We start from the raw sequence: 19,387 nt of genomic DNA, 5'->3' as shown, positions 1-19,387 counted from the left end.
TGTGATTAGGCCTCATTTTTGATGAAAACGACTAAGGCCAATTACCCGCCCACCCCACACCCCCCCCCCCATCCTGTGGATAGGTAGCATTTTGTGGGGGAAGAGGCTTAATGTGGTTGTGCGCAACCCCTTCGTTGCAAAGACAGGGAGCTAAACTGGTCGACTCATCAGCAAATATTTATGGAGAGCCTGCTGCATTTCAGACACAGAGCTAAGGCCTGAGGGATAGAGTGTTGAACAGGATGGCGGCAGTTTCAACTCTCACAGAGTTTACAGCCTGGCAGTCCCAGGAGAAAGTCTCCAAGAGGGTAACAGTAATGGTAATTACTGTTTGATTTGATTTGATTGTCATTGCCATCTCATTTCGTTGGATCCTCATGACAGCCCCGTGAGGTTGAATGGCTAAGCCCCTTTAATAAATGAGGATGATAAGACTCTCTGGAGAAGTGGCCACTCAGTGAAGGAGGGGTGGGGCTGGACCAGAGCCCCTCAGCCTCGGGCCACGGTCCCCTCTATTATAACACTCTGCCACTTATTCTTCTCTCTGTGACTTTTGGCACTTTACAAACATCAAATTTGTCCTCCATGGATGAAGAACAACCATCCTTGAGGATGCTGAGAAGGAAGCATTCTGAGCTCTGAAGCTAAGTCCCAAAGGGGCTCCTAAGCAGCGCTGTAGCAGAAAGTACATGTAGCTTCTTGAGTGACTCTTTGGATGAGGAAAGCCGTCTTCTTACTCCTCGTTTACACGTGAGCATGCAGCACACAGGAAAGGCAATGACAGTCGGGATGGGAGGGTGCAGGAAGGGCCTTGGTTGCGGTGACTGGCATGGCGAGGGCAGCCCTGGAGCCCAAAGGAGGGGCGAGATGCAGACTGCAAGAGGGGCTGTGGCAGGCTCTCTGGTGGGAGAGGTCTGTCTGCAAGGGGATTGGATGCTCCAGTCCTGGGTGGGGGAGGGGGCAGAGGTTGCTATGGTAACTGGTCAGGGTTAGGAGAAGGTCAGCATGAGAGGGGGAAGCTGGGGAGCAATAGATTAGGGAGTTAAGCAGACAAGACCTTTCTTCTGTGAATGATGTGCTAAGGCTTATCTGAAGGGGTTTACAACTTCCAGAAAGGTTTGGTAACTAAGAGAAAGTAAGTTAGAGAAGTGACAAGCCAGGTGTATTACAGATGAGGTACTATGAAGCATGTATCATCACATCCAATTTACAGATGAAAAAACTGAGGAACAGAGAGGTTAAGTAAGCTACCCCAAATCACGTACCTAGAAAGTGATAGATCTGAATCTGAACTTAGGTCTGCCTGCCTCCAAAACCCGCATCTTTCTTCACGCCTGTGGCAGGACTGTCTGTGGGGAGGTTGGGAGGGGGAAGAGCTAGGGCTTCAGAGGAGTAGAGGTAACTGAGTACATGTGTGTACTGGGTGGAGGGAGGTTGGCTGGAGAGGGTGGCTGGGGCTGGGGGAGATGAGGAGGTGGGAGAGACTGGGACTGACAGTCTTTAATTGAGTGTGTAAATTTGTTAGTTTGTAAAGTTTGTGACGAGTTGCTATAAACGAATGACTTGACTTTGTGGTTACATCTCCTGGGTGTGCTGGGGGGCAGAGAGAGGCCAACAAGCCATTAGAAGTTGAGTCAAACACTTATCCTCTGCTCACTTGCGTTGGAGTAAACAGAAGTCTCAAAGAAGCAAATTCACTTTTGTACTGTGATTCCTTCATACACACGTACTCAGAAATTTATTGCTGACCTCGACTTGATTTGCTTCTACAAGTATCTAACAGCCGGTATCTGCTATACGTCGTGAGCTACAAATGAAGACTAAGACTCTGCTTTCCAGGAAATCAGTCTAATTGGGAGACCAGGCCATGCACACCAACAATAAATATCTAATAATGGAAGATGCAATGTTGTAAAGTGTTAAATCAAAGAGCCTGCTCACCAGACACCTTCACTTCCACCTAGGAGACAGAATGGTGATATGGGACCAGGGCCTGGCAGTGGAGAGTGATGAGAGGGTGGCCATTCAAGGCTCCTCCCAAAAAAGCAGAAGATGAGAAAATTCCATAATCCTGGGCTTCAGCCTTGGAAGAGAACAAAAACAGGTCTGCAGGCCAGAGAGCTGTTGCCTGGAGTTGCTTGGGTGATGAGAGAATTTACCTACTCACTCATGGTCCCCACATCCTGACTGAGGGACAGGGTGACAGGCATGGTTCTTAGAGGGAAAGAGAACAGTGGACAGTTCTGGGCCTCGTATCCTCTCTCTGCCCCAACTGGAGCTTCTACTCCCAAACCTGCCCTACTGGGTCCTGGTCAGAACATCCAGAAGCCCTGATGCTCACGTTTAACCTGGGAAATGCCAGAAAGGATTAGGCAGACACCAGAGACGTGCCTGTTGACACACTTTCCAGTGACTTAGTGAGTATCTATTAGACATTCTTGCCCTAATCCCTGACCTGACAGGTTGTGTTGCCCCACTGTTTCCCGAGCCAGACAGAGAGCATGAGGCTAACACAATCATTAGCATCCTTGGTTTGGCCAGGAAAGCTGGAAGCTGCCATTTGAAAAGGAATCTGAGTTTCCTGAATCTAGGTCTCCAACCCATAGTCAGAGCTCCTAGAACAAGCAAAGAGTCCAACCTCCTTCCCACCAGGAAAAAGAGGAAATATCATGGAGGAGGAAGAGTCCCTCCTCTTCCTGCTTCACTGGTGCTCAGTCCTGGTGGTACCAAAGGTTTGTTGACTTAAATGTATTGGGAAGATACTGTAGGGGAGGAAGACATTTCCTCTACCCTCTCTGGGTTCGTCTGGCCAGAGAATGAATTAAATTCACATGAGACAGAATAACAGGAGAAAATTAAACAAAGCTTTATAACATGTATACATGGGAGAGGCTCAGGCAAGCTGAGCAACTTGCCAAAATGGCTGAAGCCCCCACCTTAAATATTATATCCAGCTAAAGACAAAGGAGGATGTTGGGGGTGGAGGGGAAGCTGATCATGGGAGATTACCACACAAATACAGTAAACAAATGCAGATTTAAGTCCTTGCCTTTGGCATTGATTAAGAGTTTCTAGAGATAAGGTCATCTGTGCTCCCGTTCTTCCTGGTACAGAGAGGGAGACAACTTTACAGATGGAGATTTCTCTTACAAATGTAAATGTCTCTTAACAAAATGTAAGTAAATTCTACTTTTCAGTTGCTTTCCTGTCTGCAGTGTATTAAAAGCAACCAGCCCCAAATAATCCTCATGCCAAAGAGGCATATCTTGGGGTGGCCAATTCCAGGCCCCCACAATACATTTCCTGCTACGTCTTTATTCCTATCATAATCTCTGGTCAAAAGTATGGACCTGTCATTCCTACAAAACCCGAGCTCATGCTGCCTTCTTGCCTTCCTTCAAGCCCTTCTTTCTGCCTCGAATGTGTTCCTCTCCAAACCCTCCATGGAAATGGCCTTCTTCCATTCAGAGCAGCTCAAACACCACTGATTCCATAATGTATTTCCAGATTATCCTCACCAGATGGAATGTCTCTTAAACAGCTTGCCCTCAATGGTCATTTGTTGGTGCATCTTTATAGCCTTTATTTTATTCTACCATCATTATCATTTCTTATCTATTTGCTTAATCATCCTTTCTTGATCATGCCCCTCTTTGAGGACAAGGCTGGTTTGCAGTAAATGTGTGATGACTTGACATGGAAGCCTTGTCATTCTTCAGGAGAACACGGCTTTCCCCTAAAAGCATGAGGGCTGGGTGATGTGTCCCCCACACCATGCCTGGCCCCATATGCCATCCCACTAGAGCTACTGGGCTTCATCCCTGTTCTCATGGGGATAGAGTGGGATAGCTCAGCATCCAAGGCTAAGGGAAGCCCAGGATCAAATGTGGAAACATTCCAATGCACCTCTAGTCAGGACGGACTGGATTTGCGCTCGTCTCCGGAAAACCCTACAAACCTGTCTGTGCTGGTCTCCACTAGGGGTTGGTCTACTTTTGACTATTTCCTCCTTCATTGATCAGAGCACCTACCCTCCCAGGGAGGTAGCCAGGATTAAAAAGTGATGACAGGGTGTTCTGAGCACACTGAATGACAAAGGAAGATGAGGGTGTGCAAAGGTGAAAGTCATTAAGTAGGGATTACTTGTGCGGCTTGGAAGACAGTCCTTATTTAACAGAAGAGGGTAGGGTGTGGTGGGCCATGGGCCTCTGGGGTCATTCTAGGGGCCACTGGCTATTAGTAAATTTACACATTCATTATCTGCAGACCAGCTGGATGTCAGGAAGACAAGAAGGCACACAGGCATGGTTCTTATCTTCAGGGGTGGAAAGAGACCAGCACAGCTCCACACGTCACTGGCTCCAGGGCTGGAGGAGATTCCTTAACCTCTCTGAGCCTCAGTTCTCTGATCTGTAAAATAGTAATAAGCTCTGTTTACACCACTTGGTTACTCTGAGGTTAAAAATACACAGCGGGTGTGAAAGTGCTTTGTAAACTGATGAACACTAGGACGTGGGTGGGGTATTACTGTTGTTATTGAGGTAGTAGTAGTGAGCAGTCCTTTTGAACACAGAGAAGAGGAATGCGCGCAAAATTGCTGTTCAATTGGATCAGTCTACCCTTTAAGAAACACAAATCTATAAATAATAATTAATACTTCTTGTAAAATCCAAAAACAAAAATTAGAAAAAGCCGGTGGCTGATTATTCACTAGCAAAAGGATGCTTATTTTCCCACAAAAGGATTTACCACAGACTTCTTTCAATTACCTTTGTATTTGTTTATACACCATTAACTATTTCAAAACAAACAAATATAAAGCTAATATTAGCAGCCATTATTTACAGATCAATGCAAAGTGAACCCATAGTTGTCTATGAGACAGCAGGAAGTAATATTCCATATACACAACTTTTGTGGTGCAAAAAGCTGGACGCAGCCTTGCAGCGAGGCTGCCTCCAGTACCTGCATGTAGAGCTGCTGTGGGACGCCCCCGGCAGTGATTGAGTGTCGCGCTGCCCAGTCCTCCCACCTGAGTGCTAAGAACCTGCTTGCACTCCCTGAGTCCTGAATCGAAGATTTCCGATGCCTGGTGGCCTTTGCAATTATTGTAAGGGCTCCATGAATCCACATGCCTGCCAACCACTGGCGTATAAGGAATACTTATCTGGCACATGTGTGTGCTATTATTTTTCAAATATATGCTGGTCAAGTGGCAGCAGTGGCCAAAACAGAAGTCCCCTTTCTCCAAGCACACCAGTGTGGGCCTGACCACTGGACCAGAGTCCCTGACCATCTTGGGGAGCTGGTCATGGGCAAGGCCTGGAAAGCTGGATGGTGGTTGTGACCCGAATGGGTGCCAGCACTGCGCTGAGGTGACTCCCCACACCTGATATCTTAACTTCTCACTAACACCCGAAGGATTCTTTTCATTGTTCCCCTGTTTCATAGGAGGCACTTGAGTTTCAAAAAGGCAAAGTGACATGTCCAAAGACACAAGTTTTGGGTGGAGATAGGACTGGTGCTATGATTTTTATTCCATACACACCATTTGCCTCCAAGGTGGGTTGCGGGGAGAGTGGGGAGCACGAACACCCATGAGTGGTCGATAAAGTATTTTACGTCAGCATGCAGCCCTCTTTCACAGCCCCCGGAGTTGTGTGGGAACAAGGGCCTGGGTGGACGGTCACACTCAGGAATACTGGCCTGTGTCAGGGTGGCCCCACAGGAGGGCCAGTCCTCAAAAGCAGCTTTCTGAGACGTGGGAGCTGAGGCATCATGTGGGATCACAGACAACGGACGGTCTTAGCCACCTCCTTTGCTGTCGTCAGCCAAGAACTTGGGGCCTCCCTCCCTGCTTCTGAATCTCTCCCTTCTTGGCCTGTCCTTGGGCAGGCATGACCTTTTTTGTTGTTGTGAAAATGGAAAACGGAGGGCTTCGCAGGCCAACCGATCTCTGGATATCCTGGTTCTACCACTTACCAACTCAGAGACTTAGGACAAACCCCTTAATTTCTCCGAGCCTTGGCTCGGCTCTAAAGATGGAGCTTACGTAATTAACGCCTCTTCCTTCATGCAGGGTGTGTAGAGTAAATAAAATAATGAGTCTTAAATGGTTTTCCTGATGACTGTAAAAGTAGGCTCTCAGTAATAAATGTCTGATGTCAATTACGAGGACGTGTCAAGACCTCTGATGATAACAGAACACAGCTGTTCAGGACTAGGCTCAAAGTCCTTGCTCAAGCCAGCTCGATGTGGCTAAACAGAAAAACCAGAGGATCCTCTGGTCATGAGGGAGGTCTGTACTAGTTTCTAGAACACAACACAGTTGAAGTATGAGTATGTGTGTGTGTTCATCTGTAAAAGGTAAATCTCCTTATATTTCAACATGTCTCTCTCTTCAGAAGCAAAATAGGACCAGAAGTAGTTTGAATACGTGGATAAAAATTCCGAACATAGAGCAACTTGAAATGGAAAGCCAGAAAATTCTCTGTGATTTCCGAAAGGAAATTCCACATCCATTCCACAAGGATGTGACTATTTGGAGGCTGACAAAGAAGAGGTTCAGCGGGTGACACAGGACCAGAATAGCCCGAGAAGGAAAGCCAGAGAGGACCACCCCGGCGCGGTTCACCCAATCCTCGGTGAGGAGGGCTCCCGTTAACCCCGGAAGCGCTCTGTGAATTGTTTTGTAATTTGTTGTGAATACAGTTTTGCTTAAGTTAATATTTTTATCAAAGTTCAAGTCATTTATATAGTAACGTGGGTTCCATCATTTTTACTAAGCCTTTTTGCTGTCCATTCCTAAGATCCGAGTTAAAAGAAGCCCCGAGGTTTTACTGGGGATGGAGTCCTGAGCGGCGCGGGAGGGGCCCGCGGGCGGCTGCCGGCCGATGGGGTGCAGACCCGTCCCCGGGCTGCAGTCCAAATTCTGCCCCTGGCTTGTTCCTATCCGGATGGGCGCACGTTCACAGGCGCTCCTCCTCCCGGAATGCAGCTTCCGCTTGCCTTGTCTCTGTTTGATCCCACTGCTGCCAGGTGGCAAACCAAACGCGGAACCCTGCAAGGTGTGAGGCGAAGTCCTCAAGGTGCCTCGTCTGGGAAGGGAAGGGCCGACGCTGCGCCACCGTGAAAGGGGGTGTGATTTTCTTTTGTTTCTTCCTTGAGGAACGTGTGTTCTTACTTCCAGGCACTAACAGTCCTCCGACTGGTTTTTTGGCCATAATGCTAACTGTCCCTACAGGCGGTGAAGAAGATATAGGCCGTGATAATTACAGGCTGACTCACCACTCCCGGGAGGCTGTGAAACGGAGCCTGGTGCTGGAATCCTTCTCACTGGTGTCTTCACCTGGTCTGTGTATTAGTCAGGGTTCTGCGGAGAAACAGAACCAATAGAGAGAGTTTATTTTAAGGAAATGGCTCACATCGTTGCTGGGCTGGCAAGTCTGAAGTTCACACAGCAGGCTGCCAGCCTGGGAATTTTGGCAAGAGTTGTAGTCTTGAGTCCAAAGGCAGTCTGAGGGAGAGTTCCCTCTTCATTGGGGGGCCTCAGTCTTTTTCTGTTAAGGCTGTCAACTGATTAGATGAGGCCCACCCACATTATGGAGGATTACCTACTTTACTCAAAGTCTACTGATTTAAATGTTAATCACATCTAAAAAATGGCTTCACAGTAGCATCTAGACTGATGTTTGACCAAACACCTGGGCCCCATGGCTAGCTACGATGACATTAAGTTAACCATCACCCAGTCTGGGTACTCTGGTTTCCCCAGTCCTGGCCTTTCACAGTCAAGGGTTCTCCCTCTCCCCGCCCTGATTTCTTAGTAAATCATCAGTTCCTTGTATCTCGGTCTGGACTTTTATTTTTTCCTTATTAAAAGTACTAGAGGTACATGAAAGAAAATTTAGAAAAAGCATTATTCTAACACCACCCATGAGAAACAATCATTGGGCTGTGTGTCCTGCCAGTCATTGTGCTGTGCGTGCATAAGCAGGGATAATAACGGCTAACACACTGTGTTCCAGTTATGAACTCACTCAATCCTCCTGGCATCGGTGAGGTAGGTACCATTATTATTTCTATGATAAGTGAGAAAAACAAGGCACAGAGAAGTTAAGTGACTTGCCCAAATCCACACAGCTTGTGAAGGGCAGTTTCAGGGTCAGACCCAAGTGCTCTGGCTCTGGAGTCTGGGCTTTTAATCACTTCGTTATAGTGGCCCCGGATACACATATTTTTCTATAATATGGGGATTATTCTAAATACAATATACTGTTTATTTTTACCTGATTTTCATAATTAACTTTTAAGGTCATTAAATAATCTTCTGCATTTCTACATCATATTTAGTTGTAGCAAAGAATTCCACTGAATGGAGGTGCTGTTCCTTATTTCATTATTCCCTTCTTTAGCTAGTTAGCTTTCCTCCTTTTTTTTTCTTTTGTAAAACATGTAACGTGAATATTCCTAGACATATATTTTTGTGCCACTCTCTCCAAAGGGGGCTTCAGTTCCCATTCCCGTAAGGTCCAGCCTCTACAAACCCCTGGATATCATTTTATAATTTTAAAAAGTCCCCATTTTACTTGATGACATCTCAGGGCTGTCATTTGAATTCCTTTCATTGATTGTGAGGAGAACATCATTTTTCCTCCACGTGTTTATTGACCATTTGTATTTTATATATAAATTTTTGGTTCATTTCCTTTATTTTTCTAGAGATGGAAAATTGCAGTCTTCTAAACTAGATCTTTTCTTGTGAAAATCACTTTTAGACACTGTTTTCTTCATCCTCTGGTGATGTCCTCTTGTCTTCTGTCGTCTCTAGACCCTGGAGCCCAGGGGGATTTTCTAGAAACTCACCGACCTTCCCGATGGTATGAGCTAGCCTCCAGCAGTCCTGGCAGGCTCTGGGAGAGGCTGGTGAGGATTCCTCTGGAGGACAAGTTGTTCAGCCCCTGGAGGGGGCATGAGGAAGAGGAGGGTGTGGGGCTACTGCCATCTGCCTGATTCCCTGAGGCCCAGGCTCTGGGCTGGAGGTGGCTCTGGCGTAGCGGGGAGGCTCTCTGCTGATGGAGCCGCGGTCCTGCCTTTGAGGCCAACTTCTCCCACAACTCCCGCCCCTCTCTGGGCCTCAGGGGCTCATCTGAAAAGCAGGGGTGGTGATGGCCCTCCCGTAGGGTGTAGCAAGGACAAATGTGAATGCGTTTTGCAGATGGTTCTCAAATTATAACGAAGGCAAAGTTATTTTTATTTTGAGCTGTAATTGTGGTCTGGTTCTTCAAGGAAAGAGTTGGGTGGTTTGCGGTGAGGATGTCCAAGTTTGTCATATTTGGAGAATGTTTGGCATTTTTGGGTGGGATCTGCTAGTGACCTCCCCACCCCATGCTCTCTGAGTCTCAGTCTCCTCCTCTGTAAAGTGGGGACCATGGTACCAACCTCGCTGGGCTGTGTGAGGATTAAATGAGTTAATCTATATAAAGCAGTGAGATTATCCATTGGCACCTAGTGAGAGTTATATGGATTAACTCGTTAAATCCTCGTACAATCCAGTGAGGTAGGTATTGCTTTATCATTACTTTACAGGGGAGGACACTGAGACTAGGTGGGTGAAGTGGCCAGCCCAAGGTGGCACTTAATAGTGGCTTAGCTAAATATACATCCAGGCGGTCTGTCCTGAGAGTCCACATTTCTAACCACTGTCCTATACAGCCACTATCCTGTACTGGGCTGGGGAGAAGAGGCGGGTAAGGAAGGAGAGAAACCTGGCCATAAGTTAAGATGACTGTCAAGCTTCCTTCATGCTTCTCAGCCCCTCCTTGCACAGTCTCCTCCAGCCACACCTCCTCCAGGAAATCTTGCCAGGTGAGCCCCACCCATGTGATCACTCTTTTTCCCCATCTACTTTCAACTTATCAACCTAGTTGTCTGCATGGTGCTTTGTAATGCCTTGAACATTGTTATTCAATTCAGTGGGCATGTATCAAATGCTTAGAACACAGGGCTAGAGCCATGGGGCATGCAGACACGGAAGAAACACATTTCCTCCCTTCCAGGCATTTATAACCCTGTCAGGGACGTAGAGGAAGACGGTCATACGAAATACCAATGAAAGAGAAATTGAGATCAGTGTGGTAAAAGAATTATGACCTGTGTTCTATAGAAGTGTGGGGGAAATAAAGCTTAATTCAGACTGGCGATGGGTACGCCGGGAAAGCGTCACAGGTCGTGCATTTGCACTGGGTCCTGAAGGATGGCTCCGGTTTTAAGAGGCAGTATGATGGGAGAGCAATCAGTGAAATAGAGCAGGAGTAAAGACCCATCCTGTAAACTATGCCCCGCTGATGCAAGGCAACATCGTCAGTGCTATTGTAGCAGCTTTGTGGTTATGAGTAATGGGAGCAGGAGCTCTTTGTCCTTGAGACTTGTTCATGTGTTTGCATCCCATTTAAATCATCAACAGAGATCCTGCATTCTGTGCTCTTGTTCTGCATTTCCCCCGGCTGACCCGTGGCTCAGAGCTCCCTTCTCCTGTAGGGACAAACTGCAGAGAGGTTGGTTCTGTCCTCTGATCAAGTGCTTAACTGCGTTGCTCCCATCTCCCTGGTCTGATAAGGGTGTCCTTCTGGGCCGAAGTGAGGGAGCCCTGCAGTGCCTGCATTCTACTCAGTGCCTAAACTTTTTGCTTGTGAACCTAGTGAGGCTGTTGCCACCCCCTGGTCCCAGGAATGCATCCAGCTGTGTTGCTTTGGGTCGGTCTGGGGTCTGAGGTCTGGCTTCAGGTAATAGGTGCTGGAGGCTTGAGGTTAATGTGAGGAATAGAAATATTAGACCACCTCTGAGTAGCAGGGAACTTTTCCTGGACAATAGTTTTTCATTTTCCCATTCGTCCATCAGCCCATCCAACAAACATTTGTTTAATCCCTTCTCTGTGTCAGGCAGTGAACTTGGTGCTGGGGACCCAAAGAGCAAAAAACACAGTTCTTGTCCTCAAGCTCGGGGTCTAGTGACATGTGATCATGCAATTACAGCACTGAGTACTTTGATCAGAGAAGGGGCACCCCACACGGAATGAGGGTTAGGGAGCTGGCAATTCTGAACAGAGTCTCAGTGGACAAAAGGGAGATGGGAGAGGAAGTGCAGACAGAAGGTACAGGAGAAGGTGAGGCATGGGGTGCCCAGGGACACTTGCTGGGGCCGAGAGAGGGTTGGGGGGTGGAGGCTGCCAAGCTAGGTGACTGGACAAGGAAGACAGACCCAGGTCACGAAGGTTCTTGTGCGCCATGCAGTAGCAGGTCATGAAGGTTCTTGTGGGCCATGCAGTAGCATTTGGATGCTACTCTCGGGGCCCTGAAGGGTTCTGAGCATAGAAATGACTTGTTTGGCTCTGCACTGTATAAAGAAAACTGACTGTAGTGAGGAAAATGCCGTGGTGGGGGCAGGAGTGAGAGCAGGGAGGCCGTGAGGAGGCTGTTGCAGTGGTTCAGGAAAGAGAAGATGAGGACCTGGCCTGGGCAGGGGGAGGGAACTGGAGGTTGGGAGAGAATTGAGAGGTACTGAGGGGGTAGAATCAACAGGACATGCCTATCAAGTGGATGTGGGTGGGGAGGACAGGGAGGAGTCAAGGATGACTTCCAGTGGTCTGACTGTGCCTTCCACTGGGTCGCTGGGGATGCTCTTCGCTGAGTCAGAGAACAGGAGGAGGAACAGCTTTGCATCAGGCCTGCGGGCAGAGAGGTGAGTTGAGTCTTGGGCATGTTGAGTCAGCTGGAGATAGGGCACTGGAGCTGAGGGGATGTCAAGGCCTATAGCAGAATTTGGAAATCTTTGGGATATAAGTTTTAGGTAAAAGGCAAAGGGTATTGGGTTTGAGTGGAATGTATGAAGCAGATCAAGAAGAACATTTTAAAGAGAGTTGGAGACGAGCAGAAAGAGTGTATCCAGGAGAGTATAACTGTGGCCCGTGTTGAAGAGATGCAGTCAGACAGACTGGAAAGGGCTTGGAGCTGGCAATATGGGAGCACAGCTGGCTCCAGGACCACAGATTTTGAAGAACGGGAGGAGAAGTCAGAATACAGTGTGTTGGGTGAGTGGGAGGTGATGAGGGGAGAGAGAGAGGCATCTTGTTGAAATAAGTTTGCCTAAGAAGGTAAGGCCAGAGAGAGGGGTGGAGAAGGGAGAGACCAGTCGAGGAAGAGTTGCTTTAGAATGGGAAAGCCTTGGTCATGCTCTTGTGTTGAGCGGAAGGAGTCAGTGGAGAGGAAGGTAGAACATAGAAAGCCTGTGTCACCATGCTTAGGGGAATCCCAGAGGGGCCTCGGCCACAGGGGCTGCAGGGAACTCCAGGCCCTGTAGGTAAAGCAGCCTTCTGGCCTGACAGGCTACCGTGCTGAGCCCCTCTGCTGCCACCCAGGCCTCAGTTCCCTCCACGCTCTACCAGTGGGCTGTGCTGGATCTTTGTTCTACAAAACTGGCCCCAGCTGGCTGCAGAGCTGATGGGACCTAGTCCAAACCTCCTTTTGTCTCCACAGCTTCAGCCTGTATTTAGCAGCAGGAAGGTTTCCTTGGGTCTCTGCCGCCAACTGCCACAGTTGTGGAGTAAGGTGGATCATGAGACAGGCCTGGCACAGGGCAGCCAGGTTAAAGCTTCAGGCGTTGGTTCTGAGCCACGCAGAGGCCTGGGCTAAACCACCAAGGGCCTGTGGTCAGGCTGCCACCTAGTGTTGAGCCAGCTGTACAGCAGGGAGGCCTCTACAAGGCACCAACCATGAGTAGGGAGAGGCCAGAAGCAGGGAAAACCAGACACCAGCAGAGAAGTCAGACTTCAGAGAGGACTCGGCATCCTGAGCAAGAGAGAGAATGTAATTCAGGTGGTGAAGACAAACAACGAAGTAACCCGTCAGCCTGTGGCCGGAGGCCAATAACTCAGTGCAGAGTTCTAGTTTACAAGGACGCTCCCTCTCATTCAATCCTTGGAATCCTCCTTCATCCTTCTCCAGATGTGGTATGTCCCTGGAAGCTTCAAAATATTTGCCCGTGTCCATTGCCTAGTAAGTCGCAGAACTGGGGTTTGAAAGGGGGTTTTCAGACTTTGAGAAGTGGCTGGTGGGGGGGCAGGCACTGAGTTTCGTTTCATTTCAGGAGCAATAGGAACAGTCGAGGCAGACGTAAGCATGAGGTGTGGAGGGTCTGGGCAAAACTGAGCAATGGGGCCCTGTGCCTGGTTGGCCTGGAGGTGGAGAGGGAGGCTCGGAGGTGAGAAGCCCCACCACTGCCCAGGATGTGTGCAAATGGCTACTGGGCTTGAGGAGAGGTTTGCCAGTGAGGCAGGCCCCAGCGAGTCCTGCGTGGGAGCCAGGAGAGCGCAGTGCCAGATGTCAGGGGCTCTGGGAGGAGGGGCCTAAGGGGTGACTGACAGGACCGTCAATGACAAGCCCAGTGAGCATCTGGCCTGCTAACGTGCAGCTGGAACAGAGGACCCAAGATCAGAGAAATGCACCAGCGAGTAGATGGGGCCCTGAGAGCAGGCAACACTGGGGGAATTGAAGCATCTCCTGGGGGGATTACAGGGGAGAAGGAGAAGAGAAAAAAGCAGCCAGCCTACCTGCTTGCAGACGCCCACTTGGAAGGAAGACCGAGAGGCCTCTGGAGGTGCCAGCTGGGGGTGGGTGGGTAGGACTGCCTTCAATTCAGAGGCCCAGGTGAGAAACAGCAAGAGTGCTTTTTCCTCACCTGCCTGGACCGTGTTGGTAAAGGTGAAGGCAGCATGTGGGGGCAGGTAGCAGAGCCCTGCCAAGAGTAAGAGGACAGTGTCCTAGGTTGCACGTGTCCCCCAAGCCAGGCTGCGTCTTCAAATGAAAAAGTCACCCCCCCCCCATTTTTTCTAAACAAGAAGGCACAATCATTTGTTCCCATGCAGGGCAGGAGAACTAAAGGGATGGAACATCTCTTTGGCCCCAGGCTTAGGGTTTGAGTGGGAAGGGAGGTGAGCTGAGGCAGGAAGGACAACTTGGGCAGGAGCCTGACAACATGGGGCTTGTCCTCCCGATGACGTTGCTGCCCTGACAGCACCCCTCAGAGGCCTCTGCAGTCCTGCTCCTCCGACCCTCCCAGTGCCCTACAGCCCCTCTCCTGTCCACACACACACTCAATACCTCCTTGCTTCCCCATTCAAACATGACTAACTAGGTGTATAGCAAATTGGATCCTATTTGTAATCTATCAGTAAATGTTAGTCAGTGACTGTGCGCCTGAACCTTTGCTACTCCCACTCAGATTGTCTTAAAGTTTTCTTTTTAATAAAACTCTGGCTATAAAGTAAGAAGAGCCTGCTATGGGACAGTCAGGAAAGGATAATGAGGACAGTATCAATCAGATTGTCTTTTAATCAATTAAAAATAAACAACTTTATCTCATTTTTGATGACTAGGCATTCTTTCCAGCCACTGAAGGTCCTGGTGCTGTGGTGGGTTCTGCATTGTGAGTGCTCAGTCAGGACTTGTGGGGTGGCTGCTCATTGGCTGGTGCCCAGCGAGCACCAGGCTTCCTGTAAACATTCAAAAATATGGCGTGTGTTGGAGTGGTAGCTTGTCTGTAGCACACTGCCTGGGGAGCTGGCTGAATTCCATATAGACTTGTTTTTCCCAAGTTAGCTGGTGGCTTCCTGCCATGACAACAAGCTCAGTCCTGCAGGAGTGGGTTTGGATGGTGCCTCTGGATCCCCTGAGTGTGAGCTGACCCTGAGAGGAGTTAGTCCCTTGACAATCAGATGTTGAGTACCTACTGTGTGCCTCGTACCATGTGGGCTACTGAGGCTTTATAAAGATGAAGGCTGATGGAGATAGGTTCCACAGACCAGCTGGAATGTAACCTAATACATGTGGGCCTAGAGTTAGATATAAAACATTGAGAGAGCAGAGGGGATGGCCCTGGGGGTAAGTCACTCCACGAAGTCTTCACAGAAGACTCTTCACAGAAGAGGTGGCCTGAGAGTTGAGCCTTGAAGGGCGAGTGGAGTGTAGAAGGTTGGGGGACTTAGGGCCAGGTGGAGAGAAGAGAAGCCATTCTAGGAAAAATGGAGAACAAGAACAGTGAGCTGGAGGCGTGAGGCTGAAATGCGTTCCAGGAGCACCAGGAGGACCTTCTGTGGCTTACATTTTTGTTTGAGCTGCACTGTTAAAGTGGGTGGCTGCTGCTATGTGAGCAGCGAGCTCCCTGCATCTTCGGAGGGTCCTCTCCCTGGCCCCTCCATGCTTTTCCTTGGGTCTACCTGGCAGGAAACAGGAATGTCTCCTGGTTTCGGCCAGGCCCAGTTCCATTGCCTCCTTCCCTGAAGCCTCTGGGATTATCTGGACAGATGTGGCTGCTCCCACTTCTGGGCTGTCACTTCACCCTGTCCTTCCCACTGTTATGGCCCCTTACACACTGATTGTCACTGTTTTAGGGTCTGCTTTCTCCATTAGGCTATATGTTCTTCACAGGCAGGAAACGTGCTCAGTTCGTCCCCGCATTCCTAGCATCTGGCACTGGACCTCACATAGAACACACACTCAATAAATGCTGAATGCTTTAGTTTGTTCTGTGAGCACATCCCACTCACTGAGCAGACCCTGGCTCAGTTTTCTCGTCTAACCTCATTAGGGATTAATGTAAGACTCTGAGCAGTCTGATGCAGGGTGAGAAGGTTCAGGTTAGATTGTCCTCATCAACCCCAATTAGTGCTTGATTGAGAAGGTCACAGTCCAGGCTTATGTAGTGAGAATCCATTATTTAATTGATTAAAACAGGTTTTCAGTTGGCAGCTTGACAAGTGCATACTGCACAGCCTCACCCACTCCACCTACAGGGCTAGTATGTGACAGATTTAGGTGGAAAATGCTTGGAATGCCTTGAAGATCCTGCTCCAGCCAGCCAGCTGGGTGCTACTGGGACAGGGAGGTCCCTGGTGACAAATGTGACCTGATTACTGGAGCTCTTTCTTCCTAGGATGGGCCTTGGGAGCATGGCTAATTGCTAAACCAGGGACTGAGAGAAGATGAGAAGCACGTCTCCTGAATCCTGCCCTGTTGTACCATTGACCCCATTTGGGAACCTGGACCTTGTCTTTTCATACTAATCGTCAGCTGAACTATCAGGACGGTTTTATAAATCCCTAATTCCTCTAAGGGAATTTTGTGATGATGCCCTTCCAAGGAAAGGTGGATGAATGAGCGGATAAGCAGAGGGATGGGATATATGGATGGACAGATAGCAAATGACCAGATGGATAGACAGGTAGATGGTAGAATAAGTGGATGGATAGATGGAAGGGAAGTCAGCCTGTGCTTATGGGCCTCCTGGGGACATAAAGTCCTCCAGTGGGAGGTGGTGCTGGTGGATGCTGCTGTGGCAGGACTTTAGTTCCTGAAGGCTTGGTATGAGTAGTTGAAGAGCTAAATATAAAGGGCTAACTCTTGCATTTTTTTTCAGGAAACAGCAATAAATTGAATGCAACTGATGTCTCTTCAAAGATTTGCTGTCTACCAAGACTTTCAAGCATCGAAAATATCTTTATCTTTTCCTCTCAGCATTGATGGGGAGGCCATTTAGGAGAGAGTGAAATAACCTGCAAAGAGAAAGAAATGACACCTATAAAAATAATATAGGAAGCAATAAAACAACACTGCAAACAGTTTGGCAGGTGGAGAGGAAAGAATCACCTTCATAAATCCATCATTCTAGAGTGAGCCTTGTGTTTGTGTGGCTGTGCTTATGCACGGGAATGGACACAGCTGCAATCACCCTCCACATACCCACACTCTGTAACCTACTTTCTCCACCTAACATGATGTCATGAGCATTTTTCTATGTTGCTACATAGTCTTTATAATTACTTAAAGTGACTGTAAAATATTCCATTCACTGCTATTGTTGATATTTAGATTGCTTGTATGATTTTTCCTTTGTTCATTTTTATGAATTGACGAATAGTAGGTATTTCACTCAGTGCCTTGAAAAACATATATATCTAGTAGGTGCTTTATTTCATTCCCATCTCTCTCCTTCATATATATCTTTGTATCTGGGCTTTTCCTTAGGATAAATTTCTTAGGATAAATATTGAGTTCAAGCGTTTAAACAATTGTATGACTTTTTACATGGTATTTCACACACGTTGCTTTATTATGATGATAATAACAATGATGATAATATGAATAACTCCACAATTACACATAGTATTTCACAAAATCCTCCCAACATCTCTGAGGGTAGTCATTACCCCATTTTAGATGAGAAGCAGATGTCCACAAGTTTAAGTAATTTGTCCAGCGGCTATGTCTGTTCTGTTTTCGTCTTTCTCCCCAGGGTTAAGTACAATGTCTGGCTCATAGAATGACTGCAGTAAATGTTTCCTGAATGAAGTCCACAAGTCGGGGTGTCATGATTCAAACCCAGATCTGTTTCAGTTCAAAGCCTGTGCTCTTCCCCTTAAACCTTGCCAACTGGCTTTTGACGTTCATTTGGGTGGGGGTAGAAATGCAGGTGTTGCCATACTGTTTAATTAAGGACTCAGGCCTAGTGAAGCACTTCAGGTTTAGGGCAAACATGCAAGAGCTAATGATGTGCGGTGGGTGGGAGTTTGGGACCCTAATTATCGTTACCCTAGAACTGTACCTGCTTGCCATTTTCCTGAGATCGCCCATCCAGACCTATTATATAATTCTAAGAACAATGCCATTGGAGAGTGGTCCTAAGTGCTTGGTGGCCACATTGAATTCAGAGGGTTTGCTGTTGTCTTCTGGCTGTGTGACCTGATTGTGCATTTACAGAAATGCTGTCCTCATTGGAATCAGTCTCTAAAACCCAACTGCATGAGCTGAGGAGGTAGAGTAGCCCCCTGGACTAAACTTCCTTTGGCTCTATCCTTCCTATTTTCAGAGGATGCTGAAAAGTGACCCATCATCCCAAAGAGCACCAGCCCCAAGAGTCTTGAGCAGTCATTTTCTAAGGTCATGTCCTCCTGGCACAAGGCAGAAACCAGTGTCCCATTTCTTTTGCATAGGATGTATGCATCAAGGGTCAGAATTGTTCTTCAGAAATGCTTTAAACAATAAGGTCTGTCCACTGAAGCTGCTTGGCCAGGCAGAGGGCAGGAGAGGTCAACAATAGGGCTGGCCTCAGGGCCATGAGGGAGATTCAACATGGTTAGGGCTTCCTGTGTGCTCGAAATTGAGGAGCTACTGTAAACTCTGATATCTCTATGGAAAAGGGCATGGAGAAATCTCAGGAGAGGTTTGAGAGGGGAAACTCGGGAAATGATCACATTTAGGAGGCAACGTGGCAGGGGGAGGAGTCATTGAAGGAACCAAAGACAGTCACAGAACTAAGAGATCATGTGACAAAGGGCCAGGCCTCCCATGCAATTCCACTCACACATACTGAGCATCTCCTATGTACATGTGCTCTGGTGAGCCTTGGGGATACAATATAATGAATAAGAAAGATCCCAGTCTTCAAGAAGCGCCACGGTCTACCTAGGAGAGAGAGGCACAAAACAACAATAGCAACAACAACAACAAAACACATAGACGTTCTAGTAATGATACAATCTATGGATGCCTAGAGGAAAGGGCAAGATGTCAAGGATCTGCGAACACTTCAAAGAAGTAATGTTTGAACCTTACCTTGAGGAAGGGGTGAAAGAATTGGTCTAAAAGAATTGGCAGAGTGCATTGGTCAGAGGGAAAAGCAATGTCCCAGAGGCTCATAGGACATGGAGTGATCCAGCCTTGTGAGGAAGGAGGCGACTTCCAAAGGAGAGGATATCCAAAGTGGCAGAGCCTTGTCAGAGGCCGAGCAGGGTGAAAAGGTTGCAATGAGAGTCAATGGTGACTGCAACCTTGAGTATCTGTGAGTGTGAGTGTGTGAGCCTGTGCCTCTGTGGGGATGTCGGTGTGTGACTGTGTGTAACTATGAGTGTGTCTGTGTGTGTACTGAGACATCTCAAGCTCCACTGCAGTGGGTGAAAGATTGATGGGATGTGAATAAGTAGAGGCTCCTCTATTCATTCCGTCAAAAGAGGATTCCTCAAGCACCTTCCCCTTGATAGGCATCAGAAGACAGGAGATCACAAAGTTCCCTACCCTGATGGAGCTCACACTCTAGTGAGGAGGCAGACAATACACTAATTCACAAAGTAATTATGAGAGTGGTAGAACCCGGAAGGAAACAACCATGGCGGTGTGATACAGAACATCTGCAGGGACGGGCTCTCTTTCAGGTAGCCAGGCCCTGAAGGTCTCCCCAAGAAGGGACCATTTGAGCAGAGGCCTAAAGGATGAGAAAGAGCATTATAGGAGGAGGGGAACTGCAAAACAAATGGGCAAAACTTGGTGTATTTGAAAAT

General features: G+C 48.0%; 1 long non-coding RNA gene across 2 annotated transcripts in view; it reads left to right on the top strand.

Moving 5' to 3' along the window:
- LOC139081422 (uncharacterized) overlaps positions 1 to 17,402 on the top strand; it is a 178,831-nt gene extending 161,429 nt beyond the window's left edge. For both annotated transcript variants that reach the window (XR_011536514.1, XR_011536515.1), the window contains 2 exons: positions 6,405 to 6,644; positions 16,471 to 17,402. This is a non-coding gene — a long non-coding RNA (uncharacterized lncRNA). The remainder of the gene's footprint in view (positions 1 to 6,404; positions 6,645 to 16,470) is intronic.
- The last annotated feature ends 1,985 nt before the right edge of the window (positions 17,403 to 19,387 follow it).

The sequence above is a fragment of the Equus przewalskii genome, unplaced genomic scaffold (assembly GCF_037783145.1).
Source record: "Equus przewalskii isolate Varuska unplaced genomic scaffold, EquPr2 ChrUn-10, whole genome shotgun sequence".
In the NCBI taxonomy this organism is placed as follows: Eukaryota; Metazoa; Chordata; class Mammalia; order Perissodactyla; family Equidae; genus Equus; species Equus przewalskii.
The sequence above is the reverse complement of the archived record's forward strand: the minus strand, read 5'-3'. Positions and strand labels throughout refer to the sequence as shown.